Raw genomic sequence first — 16,580 nt, 5'->3', positions numbered from 1 at the left:
TGCTTTTATGAATATATATATTGTTTTAACAGCGCTTTTAAATTCCTCCTACACTCCCGTTAGGGTCATGGCTGGGCCTTCATCTCTTTGAGGATTCAACATGATAAAAGATTTCAAACATTATCATAAACTATTTGTTTTGGACAGACCCGTGCATCTTCTGCTGAGATGATATGGGCAGAAAAATACTGAGTGGTATGTAAACTTTAAAGTGTAAATTTTCAAGTCTTTTGCTGTTTTGTCTAATCAGAATCTTTTGATTTAGATCTTTATTGATATCAAACAAAATCATCTGTATGTGAAGGAGATTTAATTGAGCTAACAGAAGCACATGTCAAATGTAATAGAGTGAAAACAATGAATTGATTTCAACAGAAAATTACTTAAGGTCTACTTAAAATCTCCTGAGTTGAAGTGGAATATTTTATCATTTCATTTTAAAATTCCGTAGGACGAAGAAATCCTGACACCACAGTGGAGTTTTTAAAATTAATGATAATTGGTAGAATTACAGTGAGTGGGGAATAAATTTGCAAGAAGATTTAGGAATTTCCAGCAGCGTACTTACACCACAAGTAGTGATATGGCTTTCACATCTTTCAAGTGAAATATTAGATGGCAGTAGCCAAGCCAAAGAAAAGGTCCTCCTCCAGGGTCCAAATAATTATAAGAGTGCCATAACAGATCAAACATTATTTCCTTGACCTTGTCTCCAGCTTGAGGAACAGCTCAGACTTTTTGGCTGAAAGCTCAGGGAGCAAAAATCTCTCTGTCTGCAGGAGCTCTCGCTACACGGACCTGACGTTTACACAGGATTAGAGATTCATTCACCATTAAGTAAATGACCCTCTGCTGGCCAGGAGTAACACTTCCCTGGCTGTTTGGATTCTGTGGTACAGAATTCACACTGGGATTAGTTTAGAGCATAAATCAGCTGCTTTGGCAAAGTTAGAATAGTACGGGCCAAAAGAATCCTTGCTTACGTTTGTTAATGTCAACTACCTGACAAAATAACTTTTTTCCCACTGACAAGTTCTTTGAAGTGTCAGCTATGTCGATGGTCTTGCTTTTCAGCCACAGTTAGGATGTAGGATATTGCATATTTCAGAAAACAATGTGTTATTCAGCTGCACAGATGCAGTGTGGGCTGCACACCACATCTGAGAAAACACTGATTGTTGTGTCACGTCCATTTTATTAATAGAATCTAAGGAAGCAGGTCGATGAAAGCCAACGTCATGACATTAGGTTAAGTTTTCTTGGAATGATGTAACACTTTGCTTTAAAGGGGTGACAATGTCACTTTGAAGTTTGAAAAATTAAACAAAAATCAAACAACTTGAATACATTTATTTTTTTTATGAAACAAATGAGCTGAGGTTGCTGGGAGCACAGCCCCACGTCTCTTGTTTTTGTGTTGAGTCTGTTGCCTCAGGCTTTCCTGTCAGGTGTAACCTCATCAGCTCTATTGCATGTAATGACTTAATTTCAGGAAATGCAGTCAGTTAAGAATTCAAAACTTCCAATTGTTGATCCTTCCCTTCTTAGAGAGTTTGCAGTGTGGGAATTGAAAGTGAGCCCTATAATTCACCCTGATGCACCCCACTTACTTGGTTTAAACACGCCGCTGAATTTAGTCATTTTGGCCTACAGGCAATCACACCTTCTGCCACTTAACTAAAGACCACAGAAAGAAGCATAAAACTTAACCTGGTCAACTGCTTACAGCTGGATGAAACAGTCCAGATTACTGGGATATACACATTCATGTATTTGAACCTTGTATCCGTTTGAGGAAGCACCGCTATAACACTAAACTAATTTTACCAGCAAATTATGGTCTTATACAACCTAACAGCTGGGGGCAATTTTGAAAGTAGTGAGGCAGGACCAATGTACACTTAGAAAGAGAAGCAGACACAGTATGTCCTTGTATTTTCACAAATATTAATTTGGCCTTTACATAAATCTTTTTTTTTAATTTATTTTTGTATGGGATAAGTAAACATTTATTATTATAATTATTTTTTCAGGGCTACATTATCATTGCATAAACTCATGTTGATGTGAACACGTTCATCCATCTATTGGAAAGCTCCAATATCTTTCTATATTCTATTTTTATTACTGATTATTCTGTCACGTATGTTTTCGATTAACCATTTAGTCTTTAAAACATCAGAAATACTGTGCCCAGGGTGGCTTCTTTAAATGTCTTGTCTTGTCCAACAAACAGTTTAAATACTTATATAAAACAGAGAAAAATACAAAGTCCACTTATAGAAATATTGCTGCATAGCGCTACACTATGACTACCATACACAAACCCAGCACTTTCAACTGCATTATCACTCAAGTGTAATGTCTCTTTTTTTTTTAAATAAGAAGACATGATAGATAGTCCTTCGTCAAGTATATTTCATGCCTAAAAAGTAAATTTTCATACTTAATGGAAAAGACAGAAACAATTGACTGTTTGGAAAGAAATGCATTCAGAAACTGAAGACCCCACAGTACATTATGTTTTGTCTACAGAACTGTAATGTATATTTGAGTTTATAAATATACTTTATGGTTGTGATTTGTTGTAAAATATCATGCATAACATAACAAAAATTCCTTTATGAGCCTTTACCTATAGTGTTTGACGCTTACATAAACTTAAACCTTGAGCCATTATTAAGCTGTTTAGTGTACAGTGTCACGATGTGATGTTTTGCATATGGCTCCCACAACTCCATCATCACTTCAGCCACCTGTCAGCTGAGCACCATCAGCATCTGAACTTGGCTCACAAATAACCCCCTTATTCACTGGGGATATGACAGATGCATGCTTTAATGTTGATGCTGATACATAGTTGTCCCATACAGACTTGCGTCTATTCAGTGTTCAATATTAACAGCCAAAACTCTGGAGAGGAAAGTCAGAGAAGCCAGTGGTGTTATGGTGAGTGATTTAGGATGGAGCTAAGGCTCACTCTATTTCTTCCTTTTTTTGAAATGAGAGCTTTTCTTCTATGCCACCCTTTAGAGTTGGGGTTTAATTGTCAGGAAGGGGATAGATTTATTTCCCCATAAATTACACAACTTTTCTGTGGTAGGACCCAGCGCATAATGTAATCTGCACATGTGCACACATGTGCATTGTGAGCTGCTCTATTTCTCCTCACTCCATTCAGCAAAACTAAGATCTTTGTATTGTAAGTCTCTGTTTAAGCATTTGCTTTAATATTACATTATGGTGAATAAAAAACATCTTGATAACAGTGCAAGAAATCACTCTTACCAAAAGGTTAAACTTCATCTTTATTTTGATAGATGTGTAATTTGGTATATTATGTTAGAAGAAAAGCTATTGAAATATTCATGTTTGATCCAGAATCTTAGCATGAATTAAGCATGATAACCGCAGCAAAAAGTATTTATGATATCCTTTCTAGATGTGGACAAGGAATTCATCTTATTGAGTGACTCACTCTTTCCTGTAACAAAGCTTTTATCCCTCAATGTTTTCAATTCTCAATTCAGAATCTGCACAAAATTTATAACATTTCCAAGTAATTACAGCAAGGAGAGCAAGAAGCTTGATTGATGCTCCATATGAAACTGAATTGCGGACAATTTGCCAGGGTTTTTGGAATATCCTCTCTTTTTTTCTGCAAATTGGTTGGTTTTCCTCCCTGACCTTACAGAGTCGCCACTGCATCATGAGGAAGCTTCTGCAGGGAGCCATTACTGCCGTCAAAGGCCTTTTAAATCCTCGATTTGATGGCTTGAGGATTCAGCAGGAGGATTTGAAAGGGATGAGGAGAAGAAAATTGCACATCCTTAAGAAAACAAAGAGCATTTCCTTCCCTGTGTCAGGATGAAAAAGGGAGACGAAAAAAATTGAAATACCTACTAATTCATCATTGGCTTTTACTGCTCCTTGATGGTCCATAACTCACTCTGACCATGATTCCCTTTTCCCCTTCATACTGTCGGATTCACAGTCCACTACGCCATGTTTTAATGATCTTTATTATAGGCAATCCTACACTGTCCAATAAAAAGTTTACACTTTGAACTGTGATCCATAGTATGACTAACATATTTTTATAATATCTCATGAATTATACAGTAATGGAATAATGAAGAAAAGAGCCCAAAAGTCGCTGAAACGGAGAGAATGAGGAAATCACACGCAGCCTGAGTGATGAAATGACTCGACTTTGTCCTCCAATACCAAAATGATGACTCTGGTCTTCTCAATTGTTCTGTTAATCTTCTTATATTAACCCGATGCATGAAGGTTTTATCAAAGTTTTAATAGCAATTCAATGTAGCTGACCGACATGACATATGAGTTCATGCTGTAACCTGTCTCGAGGCAACATTTAAGCACCGCTGCCATATGGCAACTCGATTTTGGAAGCGCTTCTTCAGTGGATTCCTCAAAGTTGTCTGGTACTGTCATTGCTCATCCTACAGACAGGAGAGTGTATCTTCCCCAACCTCTATTCCTTGTGGACGGTATGGAATTGACTGAATAGAGAGGCAGAGCAGCAGATGGATACATAGATGGATAGATGCATAAATGCATGCATACATTATATTCATACTCTATCTACAGGCTTCAATATTTATATTCTAAAACCTCAGAGAAAGGTTGAATCATAAATCAAAATCTGAAACAATGGTAGCATTTACAGCCACTTTCGTAGAGATGAACTTCACTGGCAGTATCCTTTGGAAACTGGAGCCATAAATTTTATTACTATTAAATGTTTCTAAAGGGAGTTGACAAATAGTTGAATGGAGTTGATTTTCCCCTCCTGCTCTTGGCAGGGCTGCAGGGAGGAAAATTCCCTGTCTTGAAAAGAAAAAAAATGCACTCACATCAGTGCTGCCAATCCATTCATCTTGATGCTGTTTGAGTGTAATTTAAGCCTTTTTAAAACGCCTGCTGAAAATACAATGTGCTTAAGGGCAGTTGCGAGCATTTTATGAGCACAATAAAATTGTCACTGCATATGGATTAGATGAATGTTGATATACGGGTATGACGTTTTTCATGTGCATGGTGTTTACAGCTGAGTGTTAATATGTCTGCTGCTGAAGGAGTAACTGTAGGCTGAAATTACTCGAATTTAGCCCTCATTGGCATTAATCATATATATATATTTTTTTTTAAACAGAAAAAACCCTAAGAGAAATTTTGGTTTAAACATTTCTGTTTGAATCCCAGATGAAGATCTTAAAAGAAAACTGTGAGGATTAAAATAGAACATACTCTTGTCTGTCCAATAATTGCTAGTTTAGCAACTGTAACTTCAACCAATCAGATCAACGAACCATATAACGTAGTAAAACTCTTAACATCGAGAAAAGCCTTCGGTGACGCACTTTTTAGAAATACTCTCCACTTCTGATATGACTGATAGCAGCATCTATGCTAACCTCTACGGGAGTCGCTATTGTGGGTTATTGAACAGTGGCTTCTCGCTGCCTGGCAAGATGGATTCTTGCCTTATTTCACGAGTCCATCTGCCTCAAAAGGTTAACATGCAGCATCTACATGAATGGTCAACTGAGGAGGATTACTTTATGTCTGGGACCTGAAGCATTAGCCAGTCCCTACAGGAAGTTATGATGTTGCAATCGCAACAATTTACACAAATTCAACCGATCCTTGTGAATTCTGCTGAACCTTGCAATTTTGTCCAGTCACCAACAATTGGAGTTTCCTGCACAAAACATTGAGACATACATCCCCAAACTCAGTTCTTTGTTTTTTCATGTTGAAGATGCAGACCATGCAGACATGTGCGGTGCTAAAGTCTCAAGTTTACCCTGTCTAAACAGTGCAATTTTAGTCTCACTGGATCAAGTTGCCTTTGACTTTTAATGAATTATATGAATGGGAAAAAAAATCCCAAACTATTTTTGCAATTTTTACTTTCTCCCACAATTCAAATCACAAATCCCCCAAAAGATCCTGGAGGGACTGATTTTTTTTAGCTTTTAGCATTATACAGTCTATAGAATTCATAGTAGGGCATATTTAAGACCCCTTTACATGGTTCTTGTTTTCAAATGATTTGGCTATAAACATTAAAAAGACAGTTTACAGCCAATTTACCGAGTAGCGCTTGGCAGTCATAGTAACTGTAAGTAAGGGGCCCAGTGAAGTTCAGCCACAACAGTTTATATCAAGCATCAGAACATTTCTACATTGAAATATCTTTTCATAGCACACTCCATCTGTCTTGTCAAACTAATTTCTGTTGCCATTTTCACTCAGTAACAGTAAAGCTGACTATGGTCCTCCCTGCTAACATTTGGCCGACCAAGCTGCCGTGGGTGGAAAAGTTATGACAATTGTAGTTATTGATGCCAAGAGCGATGTACCATATTTAAATCCAGATATGAATTTAAAAATGAGATGTAACATTTTCTGACCTACAATCCAAACATTTCTAACCATTCTCTGCTAAACACTGATCTAAAATTACACCAAGCATTCGCCCTCAAAAATCCAGGTTTGTAACAGGTGAGTTCGGGTGGAGCTTACACCTGATTTAGCCTCAGTTTGCAGGAAACGGTTGTCGCACCGACTGTACTGTTGTGTAAACTAATTGTTTGCTTGTTTAAAAAAATGAATAATTACTTGCGAGGTCACTGAAAGGACAAGCTCTCATAATTCATACAGACCAAAACATCAAGAATCTGGGAATAGCCTTAACATCGTCCTGCCGCCAGCCTTGTACTCATCCAACCACAAGATTATTTTGTGGAGAGACTTTTCCTACCATTGCTTTGGGTCAGTGTGATTTACACACATGTTTACTGATGTCTTTCAGATGGTCCCTCTCGCTGGTTATTGTCTTCCTCTATTAGTTCCCAGATGAATCACCAGTGGACAAATTGGGGGATGTCTCTGTGGATTTGCAATATTTATTGAGGTTACGCATCACTGTGGACCTCTCCATTGGCTTCCCAATGTAACGAGGGAAAAACAGATGGTCCGTGGTCATGGCATGTTTGGACATTGAAACACTTAGGTTTCATGGTGCTTTTTATGCTTTTCTGCACATTTGGTTTATATCTTGTTCAGAGATTATGGCAGGCCTCCTTTTGTCCTTCAGGATGTTAAATATATATTGTCATAATGTTATTCTGAACTTTTGTAAGATTTCTGGATCCCTCCTGTTCTGTGAGACCTTTGAATCATGATCTATTAACCCCTGCAAAATTGCTGATATGTAACATCCTCCTGAAGATATACTATTTCTAAATACATTGCTCTCTGGCCCTGTACTGGAATAGCTTGCTGTCAATTGTATTTGGGTAGAAATTCCTCATACCAAAGCAATTCACTGTTTCTGAGTTTATACTGCAGTTTCTTTTTAATTCCCCATTCTATTAGCCAGCTGGTAATACTCCAGCATGTTTATTGTAATAGGGTAAAAATAAATGAACCGCAATGATTAAAGCAGATATGTAAATATTGGGTCATGCAATTCATGGAGGCAGGGAGCTCCACTGATTACCTTTAAGTAAAGAATAATGGACTCAAATTTAAGATGACAATGAAACTATTCCATTAATGCATCCGTGCACAGGTCTGTACACACACATGCTGCGAGTTTCAAGTTTTATTAGTTTGCATACCACTGTAGTGAGCGAATAAGTTGCTACAATACACACATTTCATCAAATTAAAATGAGGCTTTTATGGCCAACGGTATACAGAATTCATACAAGTGTAACAGACTTGTTGGAAATTGCTTGTCTGAAACAGTTTATTTCCCAACTTTTATCTATTTATTACGTTGTCAGTTGGATTCTAAGTAGATGACTCCATAAACCGCTCACTGATGTTTTGGATACCATCTACACACTACTACACTGTAGTATTCATCTTACCATGACAAGCACTTGGAGCAGAGCAGATGGTGGATGTTTTATCCCCTTAACAGACACACCCTGGTAGTGATTACTAACTTACAGCATCTTAGAAACACAATAATAGAGCTGTGGAAAGAAAGCTCTCGAGATCTGTTAAAAGCATGGCATATCATTTTCAATTGCATGGTTGTCAATAAGAACATAAGCAGTTATTCAAATGCATGTTTCTCTCCAGTGGCTTAAATTGGGGCAGTTGAAGTGAAGCAAAAAAATGTAGCAAAAGTAAAAAAAGATACGTAACATAACTTGACTGTCTTTAAATGACGATACCGGAGTTTGGTTCAAATCTTGAAAACATATGGAAACCCCTTTGAAGCGCACTGGGAGCAGCTGAGGCGGCTGCAGAACTTCTCATTGTTTACCTTTCAACCCCCAACCTCCTTCCTCCAAATAAAAAGGTAAAATGTTAAACCTTACAGGGGTGCACATCGGCTCAGTTCATTACACCCAGCTAAGTGAAGACTTCCTAATTCACCTACCACCCCACAACCCCCACGGGCCTCTCTTGTGTGGTTTTAAATGTTCTCAGTTACTTTCTCCCAATTAAATGCTACAAATTGGCGTAAAAACCCAGAAACCTCCATCCACCAGACAGGGTTATCTAAAAAACAGCCATGTAATGCAAGTTTTTAATCAAAATAAATTATGTTTTCAAAAGTGAGTAAGTGTTATTTCATCGTTACAGCTTCCTCTCTGGCTAAATTTAAACCAAACGCCTGTGCCATTATATTGTGTGGCTGGGAGATGACCCTCTGGAGAGAAACACTACGGGCGAGGGGCCTGGATGTATTTATCTTCCAGTTTTTCACCTGTCTTCAGATACCGTTTCCTTTTTAAGTCGAGCAGTAGGGATTTACTGGGCTGCTTCCTTCCGGGACCCAGTGGAATACAACATTAAACTGCAGGGAGGAGAGAAAACCTGTAGCGCACTAAAATAAAGTTATGTCAAAACCATTCTGCTCTTCCTGTAGTCTTTCCTCAACCTTGCAAGTATCCTCCAAGGGCCTGAGAACATTACAAGCCATTCAGTTTATATGAATGGGCACTAACAGACTTTTTCGCCATTTTGATATGTCTAAATTTTGCAGGCATATCCTGTGGTCCATCAGGCACAGCCTTAGTTTCAATTTAGTGTCTCCCGGTGGACCCCTGTCTTCCTATTTCATGTGGAAATTGTATAGAGTTTTTATCCCTGTGCACTTTCAGCTGCTTCAAAGCTGGGGATCATTTTTTTCACCAGGGAGATGTACAAGCTAGAATTTTAATGTTTGGAAAAGATTGGCGAATCATTCACAAACAGCAAGGAAAGGACCTGGGAGTGGATGTCCTAACATTGTCTGTCTCCTCCGCCAGATCAGTCAAAGAATAAATAAATGATATATCACCGTTTAGCTGTAATTGAACAGAAGTCTGCAAAAGTCCTTGAAAGAGGGAGAAAAGCACCTGTATTTTTATTAGGGCAGGCTTGCCTTATACTACTCTATAAAGTTTGGACACTACCATGGGAATCATTTCTGATGATCTTTAGAACAGCAGTGCGCCTTACTTCACACAAACTTGGCCCAAAAGGATTGTATCCGGAAGAAATGTTCGAAAATGATGTCAATGAAAAGAATTCACTTGATGGGGCAATTAGAGATAGTTATTTTATTTCATAGAAATTCTCTGCAATGGCCATTTAATGAAAAGAACCCTCAGTTTGCCTTGAAATGTGTTAACCATAACAACTAACACTTAGCTGTCCCACGTGGCATGTATCAGTGAACGGTCACAGATTTCTAAAAGCAGGAAGAGAATAATGTGGCAGCATAGAGAGTTCAGTGCAGCCATGTCACACTGTGAGGAGCATTTTCTGGTCTTATATCTGAACTGGACAAACTCTTTGTAGTCTTTTATCTATAAAATGTCAGACAATAATGAGAGCTTGTTATAATTTCCAAGAGATGGTCACACCTTCCAGATCCTTGTTTTATCTGACCAACTTTCCAAAGCCCCAAAATATATAATTTACTGTCATATTTTAAAAAGGAACTCATCAAATGTAATCAGCTGAAACCAGAGAATATTAAAATGACTGAAATTGTTTAATTGATTATCAGAATGATTCAGATCAGTTCATATCAACCAATTGATTGACTGTTTCGGCTCTGGTTTAAAGCAGTTTATATCACATACTGTGCTTTCTAAGCATTGAACTACATTTGCTTCTTGCTACTATTTTCACTCTTCTACGTGACAACAAGGCACTGGAAAATCTTTATCCACTGTAATGTTTCCTGTTGGATGAGGTTATTTCCCACCAGTAATACCACATGAAGGTTTGACGACAAATACTGAGGATGTGATGCATTAGCTATTTAGTCAGACTAACTGTAACTGTAAGATGGGGGTATTTTTCCGCAGAATATTTTATCAGTAATGTAGTTATATAGACAAACGAACAAATGAACCAAGCATGACTTTTCACTCAGTGACTTATTTACTTTGTAATGATGCATAAGATGGAAGTTAAGTGACCAGGATCAAACATATGATTGGTTTGTATTTGTCATTATTCACCCTCCAACTGTTTATGCAATAGAATTTTTTAAAATAGATAATAGATCTTAACATCCTGTTATATGATTTGATCTAATCTAAAGCAGAGTGTAAATGCAGTGACAAGGCTTTGGTTCAGAACTTCAGGCCAGCCTCCAGTTTCTGCCCAGTTGTAGTAATCATATCTGCCACAGCTGCCACTTTATCGGACATCTTGAGGACAAATAGATTCCTGAAAGTAAACAGGCCGCTGTGGCAGCTTTCGCTGAGTGACAATTCGGTCACTCGTGGTATAAATGAACTATGTATAATCTTTTAAAAGCAGTCAAAGGAAATTATGTGTACAGTATGTCCACAAAAACAAAAAAGTTTAGTTCAGAATAAACTGAACTGTAGCATCAAGCTGTGAGCTTATTGAAATGTGTCGTGTGATGTCTTAATAATGTAGACCTACAAGCTACCAAAGACGCACAGAATTAGTCCAACAGCTTTTAGAGATGACCTCACGTCATCTTATTACATACCGTCCGTGTTTCCCTGCACATCCATGTCAGATCCCTTTCAGCAATTAGCCTTGAACTAGGAAAGACGATCAGCTCCGGTTTCCCATCGCTGCGTCCCTCGTCATCTTGGAGTACTTTGAATCTTTCCCCCTGCGTCCTAATTAAGACCTTAATGCTACCTCCCACGGGGATCTGGATGCCCCGCTCCCACCCACCACATTCCCTCTGTAGCCATCAAAACTGTTATGATAATAGTCAGCTTTGCACAGGTGCAAATTGCTTACATTTAGTCTACGTTTGCTCTCAATCACGGGCTATCATCAAAGCTTAACTCTGCCCGACTTTAGCATTTGTTCACAAGAGGCAAAATTGCTTGGATGTTATTTTAAAGTTACACTTGTTTAAAGTAGAAAATTAGACTTGTTTCCATGCATTGGACTATTGAAAACTCTACAAGAACTTTGCTGCTGTGTTAGAGACCACCATCCTTCTTCGGTACGACTTTCAAGCAGACCTATATTTTCTTTAAAAATGGAACCCAGTTGTCATCATGAACCTCAACACTTTCACATGACGGTAATTTATTCAGACCAGGTACAGCAATAAATCCGCATACTTATTCCATTAAACCTCTCCTTGACCTTCTAACTATTGCGCTGGACTGGTGCCACATAATGTGTATAAGCTACCCAGGGCAATTACAAAGACCTGGGATTGAAAGAGAGCTGTCATTAGGATGTGCTTTCACATACCAGCCTGCAGAGTTTGGCTGCAGGCCAGGCTGGCAAATGGGACCAGAGTCGGGGGCCAGGCCAGAGGCCGTGGGGGATAATTAGACAGTTTTATCCCAGCTTGTTGATATAAATGTGGCCAGCTTAGCCCCCTATGCCTTGCTTCGTGGTAATGATCATGTCTAACAGGTGGCAGGCAAACAGACGGGGGCATGAAATGGATACCTCGCTTCCTGGCTGCGTCTCCTTTTTTGTTTTGTTTTGCTTTCCGGCCCAATCGGAGCTGCGTTCTCCTCCATTGTGGTTGCGTTTGGGATTGTTGATGCGGGGGAGTGTTGGATATTTGTCACCATCTCGTCACATTCTAGCTAATCTCAACCTCCCCAGGGACCCTCATACTGAGGGCCAGCCTCGCAGAGGGTAAAACAAAACACATCAATGTGTTTAACTCAAGTGGGTTTTAGAGACTAATGCAAAAGAAAGTTGACAATCCTCTTAAATAGAGACATAGTGTTGTTAAAAATGTTTACATTTTTTCTTCCTCATGTAGTCTTTGGAACAGTCTGGTCTTGTAGTCTACTTTATGACTGACATGTGCATGAGAATACTTTTATCTAATAGAGAAAACATGTTTATGGAGGCATGGAAACAAATTCCTTCTACTCCTTTCCTCCCATTTCGCCTCCATTCAGGAGCTCCAAGATGTGTTTTGGAGTTACAAGCTTTTGGATTGAGTCATCTCTGACATCAGGGGCTGAGCACAGCTCTGCTCATCCAAATCTCTTGTATCCTGTGCAGGAGGGGGGCCTGTGCTATTGAGGTATGCATGTGAAGAGGCATTGGAGACCATTCAACTGCAGGCTCCTGATTCACTGTCATATAATGGATCATTCGGGTCAAAAAGAACCAGAAAAAATGATGCATGTATTGAAATTTACTACCTTCCCAGAAATGTGTGGAATAGATCCGGGCCAGTGGACAGTGCTTATTTTCTCCGACAAATGCTTTTTTAATTCGGACGGCCTGTTGAGCAGAAATGTGTGATCTAGATTTCTGTGTGGATAACTGATGTGTCAATCGTCTGTCCTGTGGCCGAGGAGAGCCTTCAGTAAAACATCCACATGGCTCTCAGTGCCCCGGCTTGCGGTCGGTTGTGTCCAGCTGATTGCGGAGGCGAGGCTCCAGATTTAGGAGCCTGATCCTTTCTGGCCGGGCTGCAACGTTGGATTTTGTTATAATTTTCACCTAGCAAGTTGTTTTTAAAGCTTACCCTAACCTTAACCCTAATCTTACTCTCATCGGAGGCTTAAAGCCTAACCCTGGCTTTAAATAGAGTTGAAAAATAGGTTTTATGATTGCAAATTTTCTAACGATATAACATCTTTTTTTTTTTTTTTCCTTCTTTGTGGTTTGGCACTGCAAAGTGAAAACCGATTTAGGGTGTTTTGTGGGGGAGTTGGGCTTTCACTGGGTTGCCTGGCGTGACGTCCTCAGACCTTTGGGTCACTCCGCCTGTTGGTGGTGAGGATTTGGTATTTTTGTAAGAATTACCATGTGCTCAAATCTACGAATTGAGTGATATATGGATGTAGGGACCTGGTGAAAAAGCCGGAGGAGGACGAGGACAGGACAGCACAGTGGAGACATCAACTGGTGGAGACATCAACTCCTCCTGGCAACATTCACAGTTCATTATCCAACACTCTATATTTGTTTGATTGCCCGCCACAGCTGACAACAGGTCATCTGCCTCTTTTGAGACAACAAGAGCTGTGACGGAGGCCCTCATTAATAGCAAGGGAATCTGTTCAGTATTTTTAGGGTCATGTTGCAGACGTTTACAGAACATTTCTCTCACCTCGTTGCGTCTCCAGAAGAATTTTTCCTCCTTGCTCATGTGCTTTTTGAAAGGAACTTGGCTCATTTTGTCAGCGACGGAGCTGGTTCACCGGCTACAGGTCATGGCGGCTGTAACAGAGCCGCTGTGAAGCTCCATTGCACTGCACATTGAGCGTCCTATCTAACATTTGTGTTATGAAGCATTGAGCTTAAGTGATGCAAGCATACCCTGGGATCACAGTGAGGACTTTTGTGTAAGATGCACTGAAGCAAATAACTAGTTGTTTTATATAATTCTTTTTTTACAAAGCTTTATACCCCTTATGTCTAGCTTTATTGGTTTTCAGGGCTACCTGAAACATTTGAAGTTCATTCAGAACCAGTTTAACATTTGATCTTTCCAGTTTGGCTGAGGGTTGCTTTTAATACTTATAGTATAGTGTTTAAACATTTTGATGTCAAAATTAAAGTGAAATTCAGTGGTGCAGGTGCTTGCATAGCACTAATGGTGGTACGCAAGCTGCCTCTAGTGGTACGCAGAGGAATCTCCAATTGAAAATACTTGAGATTGCTGAAATGTAATTTCAAATAAGTTTTGCATTTTATTTCATTGCAATCAGCCTGCTACGTAGTCACGTTCATGGAAATAGCGCACACATCCATCTATAATTAGTTAAGAGCTAAATGTGATTGCAAGATGTGTGGGCCCCATTTCTTTTTTAGATCTGGTTCTTGAACCAGTTCCGTTCAGGATTCAACTACAGTCAACAATAAATAATCTTCTGCGTGAACTGTCCGTAGCTGAATAGAGTCGGACTATGCTTTTGTATTTTAACATCAGTCATAATGGAGATACTTGAAGAGCCTAATATTTTCTGAGATGGTACACGGTGTAAAAAGTTTGAGAAACAATGACCTACACCATTGGCAGATAAGGAGTGTTTTAAAAATCCAGTTTGAATAAATGAGAATTAACCTAATTGGTTTTAATTAATTTGAACACATTGCATTCTGCATATAAAATGTGTTGTAGAATTTATATTAATCTGTTCTAACAAGCTATCAGGTGATATGTTGTGGTGGTATACTGTATAACTGTTATAATTCCCCACAAACCGTTCTCAGATGTCTTGTTTTTTCCAACTAACTGTGCAATACCCAAAAGATGTTCAGTTTACTATCACGTATGACAAAGAAAAGCTGGAACCAGTAAATGTTTGTCATTTTTCCTTAAAAATTCACTAATGATTATTCAAAAACTCTTTTGTTGAAGAATGTTCCCGGCTGGATAGCTTGTTAGCGGCAGTTCAGCTACAGTAGTTCTGCAACTAATTTTGCCGCGACTTTCTGGTGTACACGGTCTTCAGAGTGCATTTTATGAACTCCCCCTGCTGGAGTACATCAGCAGATCATTACAGATTGAATATTTATTTTCCTTTCCATAATCAAACAGTTGTTAGAATTTAAATAAAAGGTGGCCAAGTGTTTCTAGACTCTTCAGTCACAGGCAGCGAGAGAGAGAGAGAGAGAGAGAGAGAGAGAGATAAAGGAGGTAAAGAACATGGATCTATGCTCAGTGTCTTGGCTCACAAGCATGAGAAAACATAAATAAATATTATATTTTATCTTCTAGTTGTTTGTTTATAGGGGATTGTTTATACAGGACAGTAATTAATATCAACATTTTAAGAACTTGCAGTCTCAACTAACCAAAAACATACATAAAACATACAGAAGGGTACACAAATAAATCTACCGAGGGCAATAAAATGCATACAATTGAAATGTGAAGTGTAAATGTCTTTTCACAATTTGTTTGACGAAAATGTTGAGCCATTTATACTTCATCATGTAAATATTAACTTGCAGTACATACAGCTGTTGATGATGTGTCAACCTCAGCTTTCCACACAGAGCCAACCTCCATAAATGCACATTTTCCCACAAGCCCACTGGTGTCTGAACGCCTCTTGCATGCATTTTTTTGGCATAGGTGAGACATGCGCTCTATTCCTCCCTCTGTTTGTTTCTTTATTCAGTGCGTGTCTGTGTTGATTGAAATATCTCTGACCCACAGGTGACGAATGTCATTCCCACTCAGGCAACTAACCAAAGGTCTAAATTTGTCTCTTTGTCTTTGTGTCTGAATCCTGTCCAACAGCTCTGACGTCCTCAACCTCTGAAGAATATTGCCCTGTCATTGTCTGAAGCTACTGGCAAGATATTTATTTTTAGCAGACTTCTCCCCCTGCGCACACATAAACACACACGTAAGTACATCTGCCTTTATACGCACAAACCCCACATTTTTCAACCTTTTCTTGCCTGTTTTTACATCGCACAATCGTCATGACGTCACATGAAGTAGGTTTTAAAGAAAAAATATGACACATTCACTGTATTCTGCTTTTCCAATTGCGATGATTTACTGTTTTTCTCTGTTTTTATATAATTGTAGGTGATGTGTTTTTGTGTTTTGGGCTGTTGGTTAGACAAAACATGCAATCTTTTAAATCTGACCTTTGGTTCTTTGAATCTGCGATCATCCTTTTTCACAGTTTTCTTACGTATTGTTGACTAAACAATGAATTGATTAATCATAAAAATAATCATCAGATTAAGTGATAATGAAAAAGTTTTTTAGCTGCATTTGTTGCAAGCTCGTATTTTCAAATATTTGTTGTATTTTAAATAAATGTTAGAAATCATCCACCAGTGTGGGGATCTGTATGAAGTTAATATTGCCCAAATATAAAAACACAAAGAAATATGGCATTCAAACCAAAACTATTATCATCACAAAATATGACATACAGCTAAAATTACAGCATCAGTGTGACTGTATTGCATGTCATTTGATTTTTATTTTAAATTTTTTTGGTTTGTGTTTCTCATTTGTAGTCCTGACTAACTAACTTTAACCGTTACAACCTGAACTTTACCCTCACCAGTGACCTTCACTTTGCAAAATGTTCTAGAATTATATTCTAAAACTCAACATGTTATTGAATTAAGCC

General features: G+C 38.6%; 1 long non-coding RNA gene across 1 annotated transcript in view; it reads left to right on the top strand.

Annotated features, from left to right (window-relative positions):
• Positions 1-16,580, top strand: part of LOC127368083 (uncharacterized) — a 72,965-nt gene that overhangs the window by 11,992 nt on the left and 44,393 nt on the right. Inside the window, exon 2 of the long non-coding RNA XR_007885582.1 lies at positions 15,725-15,833. This is a non-coding gene — a long non-coding RNA (uncharacterized LOC127368083). The remainder of the gene's footprint in view (positions 1-15,724; positions 15,834-16,580) is intronic.

The sequence above is a fragment of the Dicentrarchus labrax genome, unplaced genomic scaffold (assembly GCF_905237075.1).
Source record: "Dicentrarchus labrax unplaced genomic scaffold, dlabrax2021, whole genome shotgun sequence".
Lineage (NCBI taxonomy): Eukaryota > Metazoa > Chordata > Actinopteri > Moronidae > Dicentrarchus > Dicentrarchus labrax.
This window is presented reverse-complemented; position numbering and strand designations above follow the sequence as displayed.